Source organism: Arvicola amphibius, chromosome 9 (genome assembly GCF_903992535.2).
Source record: "Arvicola amphibius chromosome 9, mArvAmp1.2, whole genome shotgun sequence".
In the NCBI taxonomy this organism is placed as follows: domain Eukaryota; kingdom Metazoa; phylum Chordata; class Mammalia; order Rodentia; family Cricetidae; genus Arvicola; species Arvicola amphibius.
In genome coordinates, this window is record NC_052055.2 from 123,442,561 (window position 1) to 123,460,803 (window position 18,243).

Genomic DNA, 18,243 nt, shown 5'->3' on the forward strand with positions numbered 1-18,243 from the left:
GTAAACCCCAGTGGGGATGCTCTTTGCTCAGAAGTCCTGATGTGTCCAGTAGGAACGCAGAGACTTTGGAACTCCCAGCTGTCATCAGGACAGCGCCATGTTTATCCAGATTGCCCCGTCTTTTGAGTAATCTTCGTGCTCTGTGTGTTGATGCACTGACCATGTCTAAAGGAAGTTTAGGTGCTGCTTTAGCCTCACTGCCGGTTTGTCTCCTTCTGGGCAAACAGAGTTTTCCTACTTGCTCCACTTGTTGATAGGATGAGGGGAAATTCCATTTAGATAATTTAGGGACCATATTTAGGGCCTGGGTTACAATCTTCTGTTGCTCAATCAAATACCCACCGAGGTATCTGTGAAGGTATTCCTCGGTGTGATTAATTCTGTAATCAGTTGATGTTAAGAGAGGACCCCGAACAATCGGGATAAGCGACCACAGCTGGGAAGTCTTGAGAGCCAGCCGAGGCTTATTTGAAGAAGGGAAGACACTGTTGTCTCTGCCAGCACAAGTTCCCATCTGCCCTCCTGAAGAGCACCTGCCCAGTGGCCCTCAGATATGCTGGTTCACCCCTACATCTGTGTAAGCAAATTCCTTGCAGCAGCTTTCCTGGTGTATGTCCCCACTGGCTTTACTGCCTTTGATATCCAGAGAGGCCCCGTGTTTCCCCCTGGTGAGCTTTCTCTTTGATTTCTCTGCTGATTTTTGCCTAAAGGTGTTAACAAACCTTATTAGATGTTGTATGACTTCCTGCAGAGACCTGAACAAATGACTGGTCCTCAGCAGGACACAGAGGGCACACTGAGATGATTCCATCAAATCAAGCTTGGGGAAGCAACAAGATTCTTGGGATTACTGATAGGATCACAGGAGAGGAGCTGCTTACAAGCACACGGTGACCCAGAGGCACACAAACACACACACAGACTCACAGACACACAGACACACACACACACACACACACACAGCCCACCCTAGCATGGATGCTGCATCCATGAAGTCCCCTGCACCACTTGCAGGCAGCTCCATAGGAAAGCGCCCTGTGGAGAAAAGGGGGGACAAGCAAGCTGTGGTAGTCAGATCCCCTGCAGCTGGAGTCCCAGGTGGTTGTGAACTGCCATGTGGCTGCTGGGATCTGATGTCCTCTTCTGACCTCCGAGGGCAAGGCATACACATGTGCCCATGTAGAAAAGCTGGCATGCACATGTACAAATTAATAAATTTAAGAAATAAATTTTAAAAATAAAAGCAAAGATGAACACACAGAAAAAAAAATGTTGGGCACAGGAAGACAAGCTATGAGGCGAGAGAGCTGACCTAAGGGTTAAGAGCACTGACTGCTGCTTCAGAGGGCCTGGCCTTCCCAGCACCCACATGAGGACACAAATGAATGAACTCCAGCTCCAGGGCACCCTCTGGCCTCGCTTGGCACCGCTATGTGTGTGGTGCACATAAAGTCATGTAGGCACAGACACATACACGCCAATAAAAACAATAAATACATCTTTTTTTAAAAGATTTATTTATTATGTATACAACATTCTGTCTTGATGTATGCCCGCACACCAGAGGAGGGCGCCAGATCTCAGTACAGATGGTTGTGAGCCACCATGTGGTTGCTGGGAATTGAACTCAGGACCTCTGGAAGAGCAGCCAGTGCTCTTAACCTCTGAGCCATCTCTCCAGCCCAATAAATACATCTTTTAAGGGAAATATATGGTACATGATTCCTTTCATTAGAAACCTTAGAGCAGACACACTTACTCTATAATGTAAACTGGGACAGTGGTCAGATGTGCTTAGTCCACAGTGCACTCTGTGTGAGGTTTGTGAAGAGTATTTATCCATTTTTACTTATGTGTACTTGTGTGTCTCTGTATATGGGTGTGCATGCGGGTGCCCAGAGTCCAGAAGAGACACTGGACCCCTGGACCTGGAGCTGCAGGCAGTTGATGCAGCAGCACCAGTGAGGGTGCAGGAACTGAACTCAGGTCCCCTGCGAGAACTGTAAGTGCTCTTAACCCCTGAGCCCTCTCTCCAGCCCCTCATCTCTTTTAAATAAATTATTATTGGAGCATATTCCTTGTACATAGTATTAGGTTTTGTAAATTCAACTTTAATACAAGTGTGTCGTGTGCCTTGACCATGTTCCCCACCCTCCCCACTTTCCTCCTCTGTTATTTTCCCCTAGACAGTATCACTCCTATCTGTCCCACAAATATGATTTTTATCTGTATCTAGAAAAATACTATCTTTATAGAAGCATGAGTTACAAGACTATTTGTCAAAGCTTACTGAATAGTATTCTTAAGACTTCTACAAATGTTATCAATACAATAAAATTTCACAAAGTTTCATAAACTAGGCTTGGTTTACAAACCATGCAATGAGAAAATGATATTTTTAAAAGTTTTCCTGCATTAGCTTTCCTTTAATCTTTAAACATCAGAAACACACTAGGTTTTTTTTTTTTCATCAGATTTTGCAGCACAAAGAGAGCTGGTCAAACCTGCAAGGGCTTTCAGCTGAGGGGTAGAGGTTAAGAATCCCATGTCTGATTTATCAGGGGTCTGATGACATAGCAAAACAAAACAAAGCAATAGCCTCACTGGGCTGGCCTCAGACATGAAACCTCCTGCTTCAGCTCTCAGAACGTGGGATTACAGGTCCCCAGAGCTACCGCGCCTGGCTCTGACCCTAGGAGGTGGTGGATGACGCCAGTGCCAGCATTTTGCTACTTTGTTGACGGAGGCAGGACTGTGTGGATTCATATGATTAGCTGGTTTATATATACGTTAAGGCCTATTTATCATTATCTGTTGGTTTCCAGATTTATGCTGTTAACTATGGGATTTTTTTATTTGCTGCTATTGATTTCTATCCGGACCCTGGGCCAGGGCTTCAGCTTTTTATGTATTTCTAACGTATTTTTACAGAATACGTTAGAAAACTTTGTTACGCATTTCTTTTTTTTTTTTTTTTTTTTTTTTTTTTTTTTTGGTTTTTCGAGACAGGGTTTCTCTGTGGCTTTGGAGCCTGTCCTGGAACTAGCTCTTGTAGACCAGGCTGGTCTCGAACTCACAGAGATCCGCCTGCCTCTGCCTCCCGAGTGCTGGGATTAAAGGCGTGCGCCACCACGGCCCGGCTTGTTACGCATTTCTTTTTTTTTTTTTTTTTTTTTTGGTTTTTCGAGACAGGGTTTCTCTGCAGCTTTTTTAGAGCCTGTCCTGGAACTAGCTCTTGTAGGCCAGGCTGGCTTGTTACGCATTTCTTATACACCAGGTTTTGCAGGCTTTGTGACAAGTTGCCTTTGCACATTGGCCCCGTTTCTGTGAGCTCCAACATCCCGTTCTTCCGGAGACAAATGACGCTGCCCACACCTGCTCCTCATTGGCTGGAGAGAAAGCGTCCAGTGCCAGCCGGTTTCACTTCAGCATAGCTTCAGCTGAGGCTCTTGGCAATGGCCCCGTTAGCTTCTGCGGTTCTCTTCTGCTCCCTTGGTGGGGACGACACACTGGATGGGGAGCGAGAGGGGGGGGAAAGCAGAGGGCCCAGCTACACTGCAAAGCCACTCTGCTGTCCTGACCCTGTCCTTGGAATTAACTCTTTATTACAGAGCCATAATTATTATCATTATTGCAGATATTATAAAACAATGATAAAATGGCCTCCATATAAGAACAATTAAAAATGCTAGAACTCTGAAAAAATTAAGCAATGTGGTATTGGGGAAGGCTAACTATTTTACAAAATCACTCTAGCCTTAGGCTTGTGTTGAGTGTGGGTGTGTGTGAGTCTCTGTGTGTTTGTGGGTATGTGTAATCACTTTTCATATTGATTCCTAGAAAAACAGCCTCAACTTCATAAAAATTCATGTAGATGTTGAATGCTTTAAAATTACACATTCTATTATCTTTAAGAACATACGAATCTTTTACAATCCCCCAAATTTTAATATTTTAATAAGTCATTATATTCCTTATTAAACACATGAATTCAGATTTCTTTCTATGTGTTTAACAGACTAGTCCCCCCCCTCAAATAACTAGATGTTCTTTCTATAGTTCATCATAATCTCTGATCTTAGCATTCTTTGGGCAGTTTCTACAAAATTTTCTTATAATAGAAGCCTAGCAAGACAAGAGTACAGTGGCTGGAGTTTGGGGTTGGGCAGGGAGTCATCGATGGAACTCAGTGATGGGTGTGTCCTTCTGAGGATTTTGTCTGGGACAAGGTTCTACATGAGGTGAGTGTCAGCAGGAGTGTGTGGGCACAGGGGCTGCCTTTGAGCTCTGGGTCACAGTTAAGATCTAGAACCTGGTTGGCACACACCATCTGAGGTGAACAGGTGTCTGTAAACAAGAACAATTTAAAGTGACCTCTCTTCCATCATGGGAATGCAGAGAGCACTTCATTTTCTGTATCCATTCAGTCCCAGTGAGTTCCAGGATCCCCAGGTCAGCTCTGCTCTGCTTACTAAACAGCCAGTGAGGAGAGAGAGATGGGGCCACAGTTAGAGCACTGGCTGCTCTCACAGAGGACCCTGCTTCAGTTCCCAGCACCCACATGGCAGCTCACAACTACCTGTAACTCCAGTTCCAGGGGATCCAACGCCCTCTCCTGGCATCCTCGGGTACTGCACACAGATGATGCACAGTTATACAACCAGGCAAAATTTCCATACATGTAAAAATAACTAAATAAACAATTTTAAACTACTGATGAGCCCCCAAGTCAACTGCATTGTACTGAGTCAGATCACCACAGCATGAGTCAACCAGAAAGTCTGTGCTGTGTTAACGGTGGGGGTGAGGGCATGAAACCAGATGTGTCCCAGAGCTCATTCTGAAAGTGATTACATCCATTCAGAACCAAAGCACAATGGACAGCCCTCCATTCCCACTCAGTACAGAGAACTCCAGTCTTCCATGGCTCCTGACCCCTGAGACTTTCTTCCCAGAGACAGCAGTTCTCCTCTGCCAAGACAGTGAGGAAACGAAGGCATTGCAGTGTTACCTGTCAGTCACAATGACTGCAGTGACCATTGACGCAGTGATTAATAATAATGACTACGATGATGATGGCGACTCTCTGTACTTTTACTCTATTAATACATTCATGTGGCACATGAGGTGGGACCTTTCTGTTCTTCCCTTCTCCATTTTACTCAGGGAGCCCAAGATCTGAGTGATGCACCAGGCAGGCGTTTGATGCACCGTGGTCCTGGGGGAATTTATACCATACTCCTCGCGTGGGTACCACACATGTCCCCTTGGCCGGCTTCCCTTTTCTATGGATTCCTCACGCGCAGCAAAGGGCTCCTCTCTCTCAGCTCTGACACAGCATCAGGTGCACGGCTGGGGGCTCCTGTGGTTCAGCTTTGCACAGCTGCAGGCAGGGTGATAGCGTTCTCAATAAGTAGAATCAGAATAGAAACTCAGTCGGATTTACTTGGAATTATTATGGACTTTGAGACTAACATTAATTTTCTGTTTCATCAAAATACAAACAAGCATTCTTGAGTCCAGACCACGGGAGGCCGAGTTAGGGTTTTAGCCCAAGCTGGGTCCAACCGGAAGTTTCTGTAGTTGGCCTGAGACTGGAACTTTCTTTCTCTGGGGAAGAAAGTATAGAAACCCAGCAGGGCTCAACGGAGTCTCTCCTTGTGGACAATGAGTCATGCGCAGCAGATTGGGGACGTTCGTGTCTGCCTCTGGGAGGAATCACAGTAATGTGAGGTCTGTGTAGGATCACGGTGGCGTTGTTTCAGTTCTGAGGACGATAGATAAAATATAACAGTAAAGATGGCTAAAGAATTGTAAAGAACTGGACAGTGGATTTAAGTGCTTAACCCAGGGAACCCCTCAGTCCTGTAGCTGAGAGACAGAAAATAGACACCAGCCGCCTGGGCACTTCCAGCCTGCATTGTCCCTGAACTGAGGAGTCTCAAGGCCCCAAAGCTTCATTCCTCAGACCCAACTGAGACTCCAAATAGGACCAGGGCACCGCCTCAGTTGGTGAAGGTGCCTGCCACCGTGCCTGGGTTCTGACTCTGGGACTCATATGGTGGAGGGAGAGACTGACTTCTCTCTCTGTCCTCTGACCTCCACACACATGCGCACACACATAAATGAATTATTGTTTTAACTTTATGAATTATACCTCCATCCAGGTCAGTGATATCTTCCCACTTACTTTGGAATTTTTTTGTAAAATGTCGTTTTTCACTTCCTCTTGATTATATGCATTTCCTATGAAAATTATTCTTTGCTCCCAGGTGTTAAGGGCACCATTCCCCTCCAGCTCCCAAAGCGTGATATGGAGACTTCTTAAACAAACAAATGTAACACATCTTTACATAGTTAACAAAGGCAGCAGAAACAAATGTAACACATCTTTACACAGTTACAGCAATATTCCACAGCATAAACAAGTGTAACACATCTTTGCCAAGTTAAAGTAACATTCCACAACACAACCACAGTAATATGATTTCTTTTATTGCAAGACACTCACTGGGTATAAGAATCCTTTATGACCAACCTTATATCAATGACTCAATAGTGTTCTTCTACAGGATTTCTTGGCTGTTTTGCAATTCTCTGTGAATTTTAGAATCAGCTTAATACCTATTAAGAATTCTTTTGAGAGGCTACTAGAAGTTTCATTGATTAGAGATCTTTTGGGATATTGCTGTGCTAGCAATGTGGTCTTCCAGTACATGAACTTGGTGTGTCTTTCTGTTAATTTTTATTTTAACTTCTTTCAATAGCATTCTGTAGCTCTGTAGAGTATTATTTAGTTTAGCACTTCCTCTGTCAAATGTGAAACCATTGTAAGTGGAAACGTTTTCTTGATTTCAATTTTGGGTCATTCATTGGAAGTGCACAGTGCAATTAGTTTTAAATTTTATTGAAATTGGTTTTCAGACATTTCCTTTTTCTATAACAATTTCAGTTGTTAAAATAATCAATAGCAATATAATTAAGAAGTTGGTGTTCGCTAATATTTACCTTGTCCCAGGAACCAGCTGGGTGTTAACATGGAAATCACATAATTCAACCCTCCAATTTTATTACAGCCATGAAGAAACAAGGTCAACACACTAACTAGCCTGACCAGTGATGCCGAGTGTAAATATCTTGATCTCGGTGTTGCGTTCTTCCATCCTCTGCTGTAATTACACCCGGGCTGCAGAGTAACTGATGAGGGGGAATATCACCTTCTATTGGAAAGTAGTGGAGGGGAAGCACTGCATCCAGATGTGGGAACTCACAGCACGAGGGTGCAGAGAACTTTTGTCCAAACACTGACAAACTAATATTTTTAAAAATTTATTTTCATTTTACATGTTTGAGTGTTTTGCCTGCACGTATGTTTGTGTACCACACGTATGTACAGCACAAGGAGACCTGAAGATGGGGCTGTATCTCCTGTCACTGGAGTCTCAGATGGTTGTGAGCTGCCGTGTGGGTTCCTGCAATCAACCCCAGGTCCTCTGGAAGAGCAGCCTGTGCTCCTAATCACTGATCCCTCTCTCCAGCTCCCAAAACAACATTTTTTTTTCCTGATTCCTAGAATTTGAGTTTAGGCAGAACTGGATTTGAACTTTAAAAAAAAATACATTTCCTTGGACCACTAAGGTTGATTCTTAGTCTCGTACCTGGTTAATTAATTAAAAATATTTATTCAGTGCCAGAAACTATTGGTTCTAAAGAGCCAATAGATGACTAATAATAATAATAATAATAATAATAATAATAATAATAATAATAATAATAATAGTGGTAAAGAGTTCATATGGTAATTAGCTGGGATGGGAGCGCAGGCAGGGCTGGTCCCTGCTAACATGACTTCCCCTCACCTTGTCCCAGGACAGTCAGGTGTGACCATGGAATTTTCCAGTTCCCACCTCATCCACCCAGGTGCCAATGCAGCCCTAGCAGGGAGCGCTGACATCACAGTCACTTCCTTCCCCTGACACTGACCAGGGACTTCCCACAGATGCATGAAGAATGTCCAATGTCCTTCCCACCCCTGCTAATATTACACAAGGAAATCCTCCTTCTCTGCAGGGCTTCTCGACCCAAGCTGCGGTCTCCTGCCTCTCGGCCCCGCAGATCTTCCTTCCCTACTACACCAGCTGGTCAGCGATTCCCCCACCGCCTGTCCTTGTGCCTCTCCTGCACACTTGGTCTTCAAGACCTGCACCAGCTCAGACCTTCATAGCAGTCACATCTGCTGGAGACAAGGGACGCTGCTTCCATCTCTTTTCCTATTGGCTGAAGGAAAGCCTGCTGTCTGGACAGGAGTTTCCAAAAACGGTTTTCTTTCTTAAAATGCATCAGTGTAGGAAACGCTGGACTACTTCCCAAATAGGAAGAGACTAGCCAGAACTGAGCCCCACGAAGTGGATTCTGGGTTTGAGAGTAGGGCCGTGGGGTCCGCCTTTGGGGAAAAAAAGAAAGGCTGGAGGGGGAGGAAGAGGAAGGGAGGAACCAGGTTCCAAACCTTGTTGTGACCCAGAGCTCAAAGGCAGCACCCGTGCCCACACCCCAGGTGACCCTCACCTCATGTAGAACCTTGTCCCAGACAAAGCCCTCAGAAGACACCCATCACTGAGTCCCATCCAAGTCTCCCTGCCCAACCCCAAACTCACACCCCACTCCTGTCTAGACAGGCTTCCATTACAAACAAACTATGCAGAAACTGGGCTCAAACCGTGCTAAAATCAAACACTATGAAGGGCTATAGAAATGGCATCTGGTTATGGGGGGAAAGTATCTACTAAACACAAAACATCTGAATTCATGTGTTTAATAAGGAATATAATGAATTATTAAAATATTAAAATTTTAGGTGACTGAAAAAGATTTCTATGTTCTTAAGGATAAACTATAATGCATATTTTAAAGCATTCAACATCTATATGAATTTTTATAAAGTTGAGGCTGTTTTCTAGGAATCAATACGAAAAGTGATTATAAACACACACACACACAAACATATACACACTCACACAAGTCTAAGTCTAGAGTGATTTTTGTAAAATAATTAGCCTTCCCCACTCCCACATTGCTTATTTTTTTTCAGGGTTCTGTTGTTTTATGGTCTTACATGGAAACAATTTTTCCATTTGTTATTTTATCTATAACAGTGATAATAATTATGGCACTGTAATGAAGAGTTAATTCTAAGGACAGGGTCAGGACAGCAGAGTAGTTAGGCCCTCTGCTCTCTCCCCCCCCCCCCCCCGCTCCCCATCCAGTGGATCGTCCCCACCAAGGAAGCAGAAGAGAACTGCAGAAACTAACCGGGGTCATTGCCAAGAGCCTCAGCTGAAGCTATGCTGAAGTGAAACCGGCTGGCGCTGGACGCTTTCTCTCCAGCCAATGAGGAGCAGGAGTGGGCAGCGTCATTTGTCTCCGGAAGAAGAAGCTGTTGGAGCTCACAGGAACGGGGCCAATGTACAGACAAAGGCAGCTGTGTCACAGAGCCAGCAAAAGCTAGCATATAGGAAACACACAACAAAACTTTCTAACGTGTTCAGTGAGACATGGAAAGCTGAAGCACTGGCCCAGGGTCCGTATAGGAATTGATATCAGTCAAATAAATGAAATTCCATAATTAACAGCATAAATCTGAAAACCAACAGGAAAGACAAACAGGCCTTAAATTATGTAAAAAAAAAATAACTAAGTATACGAATCCAAGTACTGAAGCTGCATAGATTTGGTTGTCTTTATATTTTGCTTTGTTTTTTGAGAAAAGGTTTCACTGTGTAGCCCTGGGTGTCCTGCAGACCAGGTTGACCTTGAACTCACAGAGATCCGCCTGCCTCTGCCTCCCGAGTGCCGGGATTAAAGGCGTGCACCTCCACTGTCCTGCTCGTCATTCTCTATGCAGCAAAACCTGGTGAATAAACCTCCTTCACGTGTCTCGGTATTCAAAGATCAAAGAAAAGCAAACGTGGGCAAACTTTAAAATGTTAGTTTTCTCATTGCATAGTTTGTAGACTAGACCTAGATTTATGCATCTCCATGAAATTTTTATTATTTTGATAACATCTGTACAGGTCTTAAAAACACTACTCAGTAAGTTTTGATAAATAATTACACTCATAACTTACACCCCTATCAAGATGAGGTTTTCTAGAGCATATAAAAATCATAGGTGTGAAAACCCCTGCTGCTGTCAGTCTCTTTCTTGTACAACCAGTGGCTGAAGCAGTGCATCATCTGCACAAAGAAACTGTTACAATAGCTGGATGGTCGGTCGCCTATAGAGACCCCAGAAGGAGGTGGAGCAGGGACAGCTGATGTGATCCGAGGTGGAGGCAGGTCTAATACTGGAGTTATGGGATGTAGCTGCAGATTGCCAAGGTTGCCCCACTTTTCCCTTCAAGGGTTGGGTGGATGTCAAGTGTGGAATCAGGGAGCCTGGTCGTCAGTTCTGGCCGTAACCCCACCCAGCACCGAGTGGAGGAGATGGTGGGGATGCTGGTTCTCATTTCAGCTGGGAAGGTGAAATCTCTGGGGCAGATGGAAGGAGAGAAACAGAGGGTGAGTGAGGCTCATCTCTAGCCTTCTGACTCTTTACAGGAAGTGCAGGATCGGTGCAGGGAAATGAAACCCGTAGGTCCCATGAGGCAATCACCTCGTTCAGTCTCTGTAACAACCCTGCAAGTCCCACTACACAGTGTGAAGTTCATAGGAAGAGGAGAACCACATCCTGACATCTAAAAGCACAGTGTGGTGGCTCACGCTGGTGATCCCTGCCTGTGGGAAGATTACTGAGTCAGGGCTACAGAGTTAGACTGAATCTCAAGGGAAAAGGAAAAACAGTGAAGATATTTATAGTGTTTTTTCTTTTGTCTCATAAATTAATTTTTAATGTGTTGGTGCTGCAAACATTTTTTCAGGGAAATGGCATCACAGGTGTGGCTGGGGTCAGCAAATCCCATTTCCTGGGACCCCAGAGCCCTGTAAACGGCTTGTGATGACATAGAAAGCTACAATGGTTTTTTTTTAAGTTTATTTTTAAAGCAAGAATGCAGATTTGGGTTTTAAAGAGCTGGCAAAATTGTTTACTATGTATAACTCCACAAGAACAATATAGATTTTAAATAAATAATAAATAAATAATGATAAATCTTTTAAAACTGTAGCTCTGTGTACTGGAGTGATAGTCAGTAGGTAGAGTGCTAGGCTAGAATGCAGGAAGCCCTGGGTTCGAATCCCCAGCATTGCATGAACCAAGAGTGTTAGCACACACCTGCCAGCCGAGAACTGTAGAGGGGAGAGCAGGAGAATCAGAGGTTCAAGGTTGACCTTGCCCACATAGTTTGAGGCCAGCCTGGGACACCCTGGCTCAAACAAGCAAACGAATAACAACAAAAAACCTAGGGAAATGAATATGTTTCAAGTCAACTAAAGGACCAGAAGGGGACAAAGAAGAACCAACAACGCAATGATTGCACAGGGAGAGTCCTGTCCTCCTTAAGAAATGAAGACAATACAGAGTAGAACCAGCCGGCAAAGGTAATGAATTGTGCAGCTGCAGATCATGAGAATCAGCCAGGAATCATCCAGGATCCCAGAGCAGTTGTAAGGCGAGGATATCACAGGTGGAAAGGAGGGTTTGGATTTACTGAGTGGCCAATATTCTCATAATTGTGCTAGAAAATATAACTTGACGAATAGAGAAAGATGAGCCTTCTGAGATGGAGCATTCCTCCCTTCCTCTTCCTCTCCATTTCCCGTGCCTTCTTTTTTCCCCAAAGGCGGCCCCCATGGCCCCCACCCTCAAATATAGAATCAACCTCATGGGGCTCAGTTCTGGCTAGTCTCTTCCTATTTGGAAAAGTACTCCAGCATTTTATGCACTGACACATTTTAAGAAAGAAAAACATTTTCAGAAACTCCCATCCAGACAGCAGGCTTTCCTTCGACCAATAGGAACAGAGAGAGAGATAGCGTCCCTTGTCTCCAGCAGATGTGACTGCTATGAAGGTCTGAGCTGGTCCATGTCTTGAAGACAAAGTGTGCAGGAGAGGGACAAGGACAGGCGGTGGGGGAATCGCTGACCAGCTGGTGTAGTGGGGGAAGGAAGATCTGCAGGAGACCACAGCTTGGATGGCTAAGCTGAGCAGAGAAGGAGGATTTCCTTGTGTAATATTAGCAGGGGTGGGAAGGACATGGGACATTCTTCATGCATCTGTGGGAAGTCCCTGGTCAGTGTCAGGGGAAGGAAGTGACTGTGATGTCAGCGCTCCCTGCTAGGGCTGCATTAGCACCTGGGTGGATGAGGTGGGAACTGGAAAATTCCATGGTCACACCTGACTGTCATGGGACAAGGTGAGGACAAGTTGTTTTACTAGGGACCAGCCCTGCCTGCCCTCCCATCCCAGCTAATCACCACAAGAAATCTTTATTGTATTTTTGTCATGTATTGGATCTTTAACACCTATGACAGCTCCTGGCACTGAATAAATATTTTTTTTTTTTTTTTTGGTTTTTCGAGACAGGGTTTCTCTGTAGCTTTGGAGCCTGTCCTGGAACTAGCTCTTGTAGACCAGGCTGGTCTCGAACTCACAGAGATCCGCCTGCCTCTGCCTCCCGAGTGCTGGGATTAAAGGCGTGAGCCACCGCCGCCCGGCCTGAATAAATATTTTTAATAATTAACCAGGTACCAAATTAAGAATCATCTTTAGTGATATAAGGAAGTGGTTTTTTTATTGTTCAAACCCAGTTCCACCTAGACTCAAATTCTAGGAATTAGAAAAAAATGTTATTTTGGGAGCAGGAGATATGGCTCAGTGGTTAAGACCACAGGCTGCTCTTCCAGAGGATCTGGGGTTGATTCCAGGAACCCACAAGGCAGCTCACAACCATCTGACAGGAGATTCAGCCCCATCTTCAGGTCTCCTTGTGCTGTACATATGTGTGGTGCACAAACATACGTGCAGGCAAAACACTCAAACATGTAAAATGAAAATAAATTTTTAAAAATATTAGTTTGCCGGAGAGTCTGGACAAAAGTCCTCAGTACTTTCATGCTGTGAGTTCACCACATCTGGATGCAGTGCTTCCCCTCTGCACCCTGGTGCTGTGAGTTCACCACATCTGGATGCAGTGTTTCCTCTCTGCACCCTTGTGTTGCTGTAACTGTGTAAAGATATGTGTGTTACATTTGTTTCTGCTGCCTTTGTTAATGATATAAAGATGTGTTACGTTTGTTCTGCATTTAAGAAGTCTCCACGTCATGCTTTGGGAGCTGGGTGGCGGTCCCAAAGAAAGACCCTGGTAGAGTAACTGCCTTTTAGGCAATCACAGCTTGGAACTACTCTCCAACACCATTAGTTATGAATAGCTTTAGTCTCTTGTCTTTTATGTCTTGTGTGAACATTGTTGGGTTGAACAAAAGATATCTTTCTATCTAAACTTTACATTGAGGGACTCAGAAAATAAATAACATGTTTGATTCTTGCAAGGGGGCTACCCAGGTGTGGGGAGTGGCTATTTGCCCAAGGCCGTGGTTCTTAAGGAAGGCTAGTGACATAAACATCTGCATAAACCACATCTCAATGAGGCCATGACATTGTCTTAATTACTTTTCTTCCCAGTTAATAGGCAAGGCAGAGAGACCATATCAGCGGTCTCTGGCAGACTCAGTAGCCAGGAAGTCATAGCCAAAGCAGCAGGGAGGGAAGCGGTGCCATTAACACCTGGAAGCAAAGAATAATTTTCCTAGGAAATGCATATAATCCAGAGGAAGTGAAAACGACACACCCCCCAAAAAAATCACAAGTAAGTGGGAAGATATCACTGACCTGGATGGAGGTATAATCCATAAAGTTAAAATAATGATTTTATATTCATTTATGTGTGTGCGCATGTGTGTGGAGGTCAGAGGACAGAGAGAGAAGTCAGTCTCTCCCTCCACCATATGAGTCCCAGAGTCAGAACCCAGGCACGGTGGCAGGCACCTTCACCAACTGAGGCGGTGCCCTGGTCCTATTTGGAGTCTCAGTTGGGTCTGAGGAATGAAGCTTTGGGGCCTTGAGACTCCTCAGTTCAGGGACAATGCAGGCTGGAAGTGCCCAGGCGGCTGGTGTCTATTTTCTGTCTCTCAGCTACAGGACTGTGGGGTTCCCTGGGTTAAGCACTTAAATCCACTGTCCAGTTCTTTACAATTCTTTAGCCATCTTTACTGTTATATTTTATCTACTGTCCTCAGAACTGAAACAACGCCACCGTGATCCTACACAGACCTCACATTACTGTGATTCCTCGCAGCCACAGACACAAACGCCCCCAATCTGCTGCACACTGACTCATTGTCCACAAGGAGAGACTCCGTTGAGCCCTGCTGGGGTTTCTATACTTTCTTCCCCAGAGAAAGAAAGTTCCAGTCTCAGGCCAACTACAGAAACTTCTGGATGGATCCAGACTCGGCTCAAATCCCAACTAGGTCTCCTCTGGTCTGGACTCAAGAATGCTTGTTTGTATTTTGATGAAACAGAAAAGTATTGCTAGCCCCAAAGTCCATAATAATTCCAAGCAAATCCGATTGAATTTCTATTCTGATTCCTGTCACTCTAGGAGAACGCTATCACCCTGCCTGCAGCTGAGTTAAGCTGGACCACAGGAGCCCCTAGCTGTGCACCTGATGCTGTGTCAGAGCTGAGACAGAGGAGCCCTTTGCTGTGCCTGAGGAGTCCACAGAAAAGGGAAGCCGGCCAAGGGTGTAGGTGGCAGTTCCTGTGGGTCACTTCTCTGGAGGAATCGGCTGGGTGCTTTGCCGCGCGTGGTGACCACAAGAGGAAGTGTGGCATAAATTCCCCCAGGACCACGGTGCATCACAACTGCCTGCCTGGTGCATCACTCAGATCTTAGGCTCCCTGGGTAAAATGGAGAAGGGAAGAACAGAAAGGTCCCACCTCATGTGCCACATGAATGTATTAATAGAGTAAAAGTACAGAGAGTCGCCATCATCATCGTAGTCATCATTATTAATCACTGCGTCAATGGTCACTGCAGTCATTGTGACTGGCAGGTAACATTGCAATGCCTTCGTTTCCTCACTGTCTTGGCAGAGGAGAACTGCTGTCTCTGGGAAGAAAGTCTCAGGGGTCAGGAGCCACTGGAAGACTGGAGTTCTCTGTACTGAGTGATAATGATAATAATGACTGTGGTGATGATGACGGCACTGTCTTCTCTGTACTTCTACTTTATTAATATCTTTATGTGTCATGTGAGATGGAACATTTGTATTACTTCCTTTTTCCATTTTACCCAGGGAGCCTAAGATCTGAGTGACAAGCCAGCCAGGCAGTTGTGATGCACCATGGTCCTGGGGGAATTTATGCCACACTTCCTCTCTTTGGAAACACACATGTCATAAATGGTTAATTAATTTAAAATATTTATTCAGTGACAGAAACTGTCATAGGTGCTAAAGATTCAACACATAACAAAAATACAATAGAGATTTCTTGTGGTGATTAGCTGGGATGGGAAGGCAGGCAGGGCTGGTCCCTCGTAACATGGCTTCCCCTCACCTTGTCCCATGACAGTCAGGTGTGACCATGGAATTTTCCAGTTCCCTCCTCATCCACCAGGTACCAATGCATCCCTAGCAGTGAGCTCAGGCACCACAATCACTTCATTCCCCTTATACTGACAAGGGACTTGCCACAGATGCATGAAGAATATTCGATGTCCATTCCATCCCTGCTAATATCACACACTAAATCCTCCCTCTCTGCTCAGCTTAGTCATCCAAGCTGTGGTTTCCTGCAGATCCTCCTTCCCCCACTACACCAGCTGGTCAGCCATTCCCCCACCGCCTGTCCTTGTCCTTCTTCTGCACACTTTGTCTTCAAGACCTGCACCAGCTCAGACCTTCATAGCAGTCACATCTGCTGGAGACAAGGGACGCTGTTTCTCTCTCTGTTCCTATTGGTCGAAGGAAAACCTGCTGTCTCGAGGGGAATTTCCAAAAATGTTTTTCTTTCTTAAATGCGTTGGTGAAGAAAATGCTGGACTGCTTTCCCAAATAGGAACTAACTAGCCAGAACTGAGCCTCATGAGATGGATTCTGGGTTTGAGGGCGGGGCCATGGGGGAAGAAAAGAAAGGCAGGGAAGTGGGAGGAGAGAAGGGAGGAAGGAATGCACTATCTCTGAAGGCTCATCTTTCTCTATTCTTCAAGTTATATTATCTAGCACAATTATGAGAATATTGGTCACTCAGTAAATTCAAACCCTCTGTTCCACCTGTGACACCCTTGCCTTACAAGGATGATTCCTGACTGATTCCCATGGTCTGCAGCTACACAATTCATTACCTTTGCCAACTGGTTCTACTCTGTGTATTGCCTTTCATTTCTTAAGGCCAACAGGACTCTCCCTGTCACACGCCCCCGTAATACCCTGTGCAATCATTCATTGTTGGTTCTTCTTTGTCCCCATCTGGTCCTTTAGATGGCTTGAAACATATTCATTTCCCTAGGTTTTTGTTGTTGTTTGTTTGTTTGTTGAGACAGGGTGTCCTAGAATAGCGTCAAACTCACTGCTTGGGCAAGGCCACCCTTGAACTTCTGATTCTTCTGCTCTCCCCTCCCCAGTGCTGGACTGGCAGGTGTGTGCTAACAGTCTTGGTTCATGCAATGCTGGGGAATAGAAGCCAGAGTTTTCTGCATTCTCGGCGAGCACTCTACCTGCTGACTTTCTCTCCAGCACACAGAGCTACAGTTTAAAAAGCTTTATCATTCTTATGGACTTATACATAGTAAAACATCTTTGCCAGCTTTTACAAACTCATAGCCTGCAAATCTGTACTCTTGCTTTTGAAACAAACCATTGTAGCTCTCTGTGTCTGTCATCACTGCATGTTTATGTGGGCTCTGGGCCCAGGAAATGAGCTTTGCTGACCCCAGTCACACCTGTGAGGCCATTGCTCTGAAAAATATTTGTGTAATTATAGCACCAGCACATTAAAAAATGAATTTATGTCCCCCCCCCAAAAAAATCTAAAAATATCTTCTCTTTCCTGTGGATTTGGGAAATAACCAGACTAGCTAAAAGATAAAACAATTATGTTTTTATTTATTATAAGGGGAAAATTCACGAAACAGGAACGAGAAATCCAAGGTCAGCTGTGCCACAGGGGAATCACACAGAGAGCGCACCTGGGCCATGTGCCCTTTTTTCTCCAGGTCCCAGAAAGCCACACCCTAACTTGGTCCCACTTCTTAAAGATAATTGGTTGACAAAGACTCCCCATCAATTCCCTCTTTTGTCTAAACAAGAGTGGTCCAAACCCAATACAAAACTGTATACAATAGGAATAGATATCAAGTATAAAATTACAACCAACATAAGGAATACTAGGCAAGGAACACATAATAAATGTTTTAATAAACATTCTATTCCGAAGAGTCTAAGTCTTGCATCGGAAGGTTTGGCTAAATCATAAGAGAAAGGTAAATACTACTATCTAATCTTTAACCCCATTGAAGGCCTGAAAAAGGAGATAATATTATTTGAGTTGAGCAGTATATAACAGCGACAATTGACTACCTGAGCAATCATCCAAGGTCTCATTTGCAGTGTTGAAGCAACCAACTTTGGCTAAGGCCTATTATAACAAGACCATTTTTAGAGGAAGATAAAGTTTTCTAAACAGTCTTACTGTGTCTTGGCAAGGTTGGCAGTCCTTTTTCTTGTGTCCTGCTTATCCAGTCTGGATACCATGTACTTTGTCAATGGTTGAGGCCTGGGCAGTTCCTGGCCCAAAGGCCAATTGTGCCAAGAAGAAAGCAAACTCCAAGTGGAGTGTCTTTGGTGCTCAACATTTTCTTGGGAGTAGATTGGTGCTGTCAGAAGCAACCATGTCTCATGTCAACAGAACCCTAAGTTATTTAAATGCCATGTTCTACAGATCCTTGAAGTGGTTGAAGATTACCTATCTAGGCAAAACAATCTCTATGTATCTAAAGAACCTAATTAATCTGACTGTATATATAACAAACATGAACAACTATTGACCTATAATAATTAATACCTGTATAACTGAAAGACTAAGACTTTATATCAGAATATTAAAAAAATCTGTAAACAAATGTACAGCAAATGGGGACAATGACCTCAAAATGTAAACAATGTATAAGTATCTTGATCAGAGGTAAAAATAATACGTAATACAATATAAAAATATATCCTAAAAGTTGTATCAATTTGCAAAA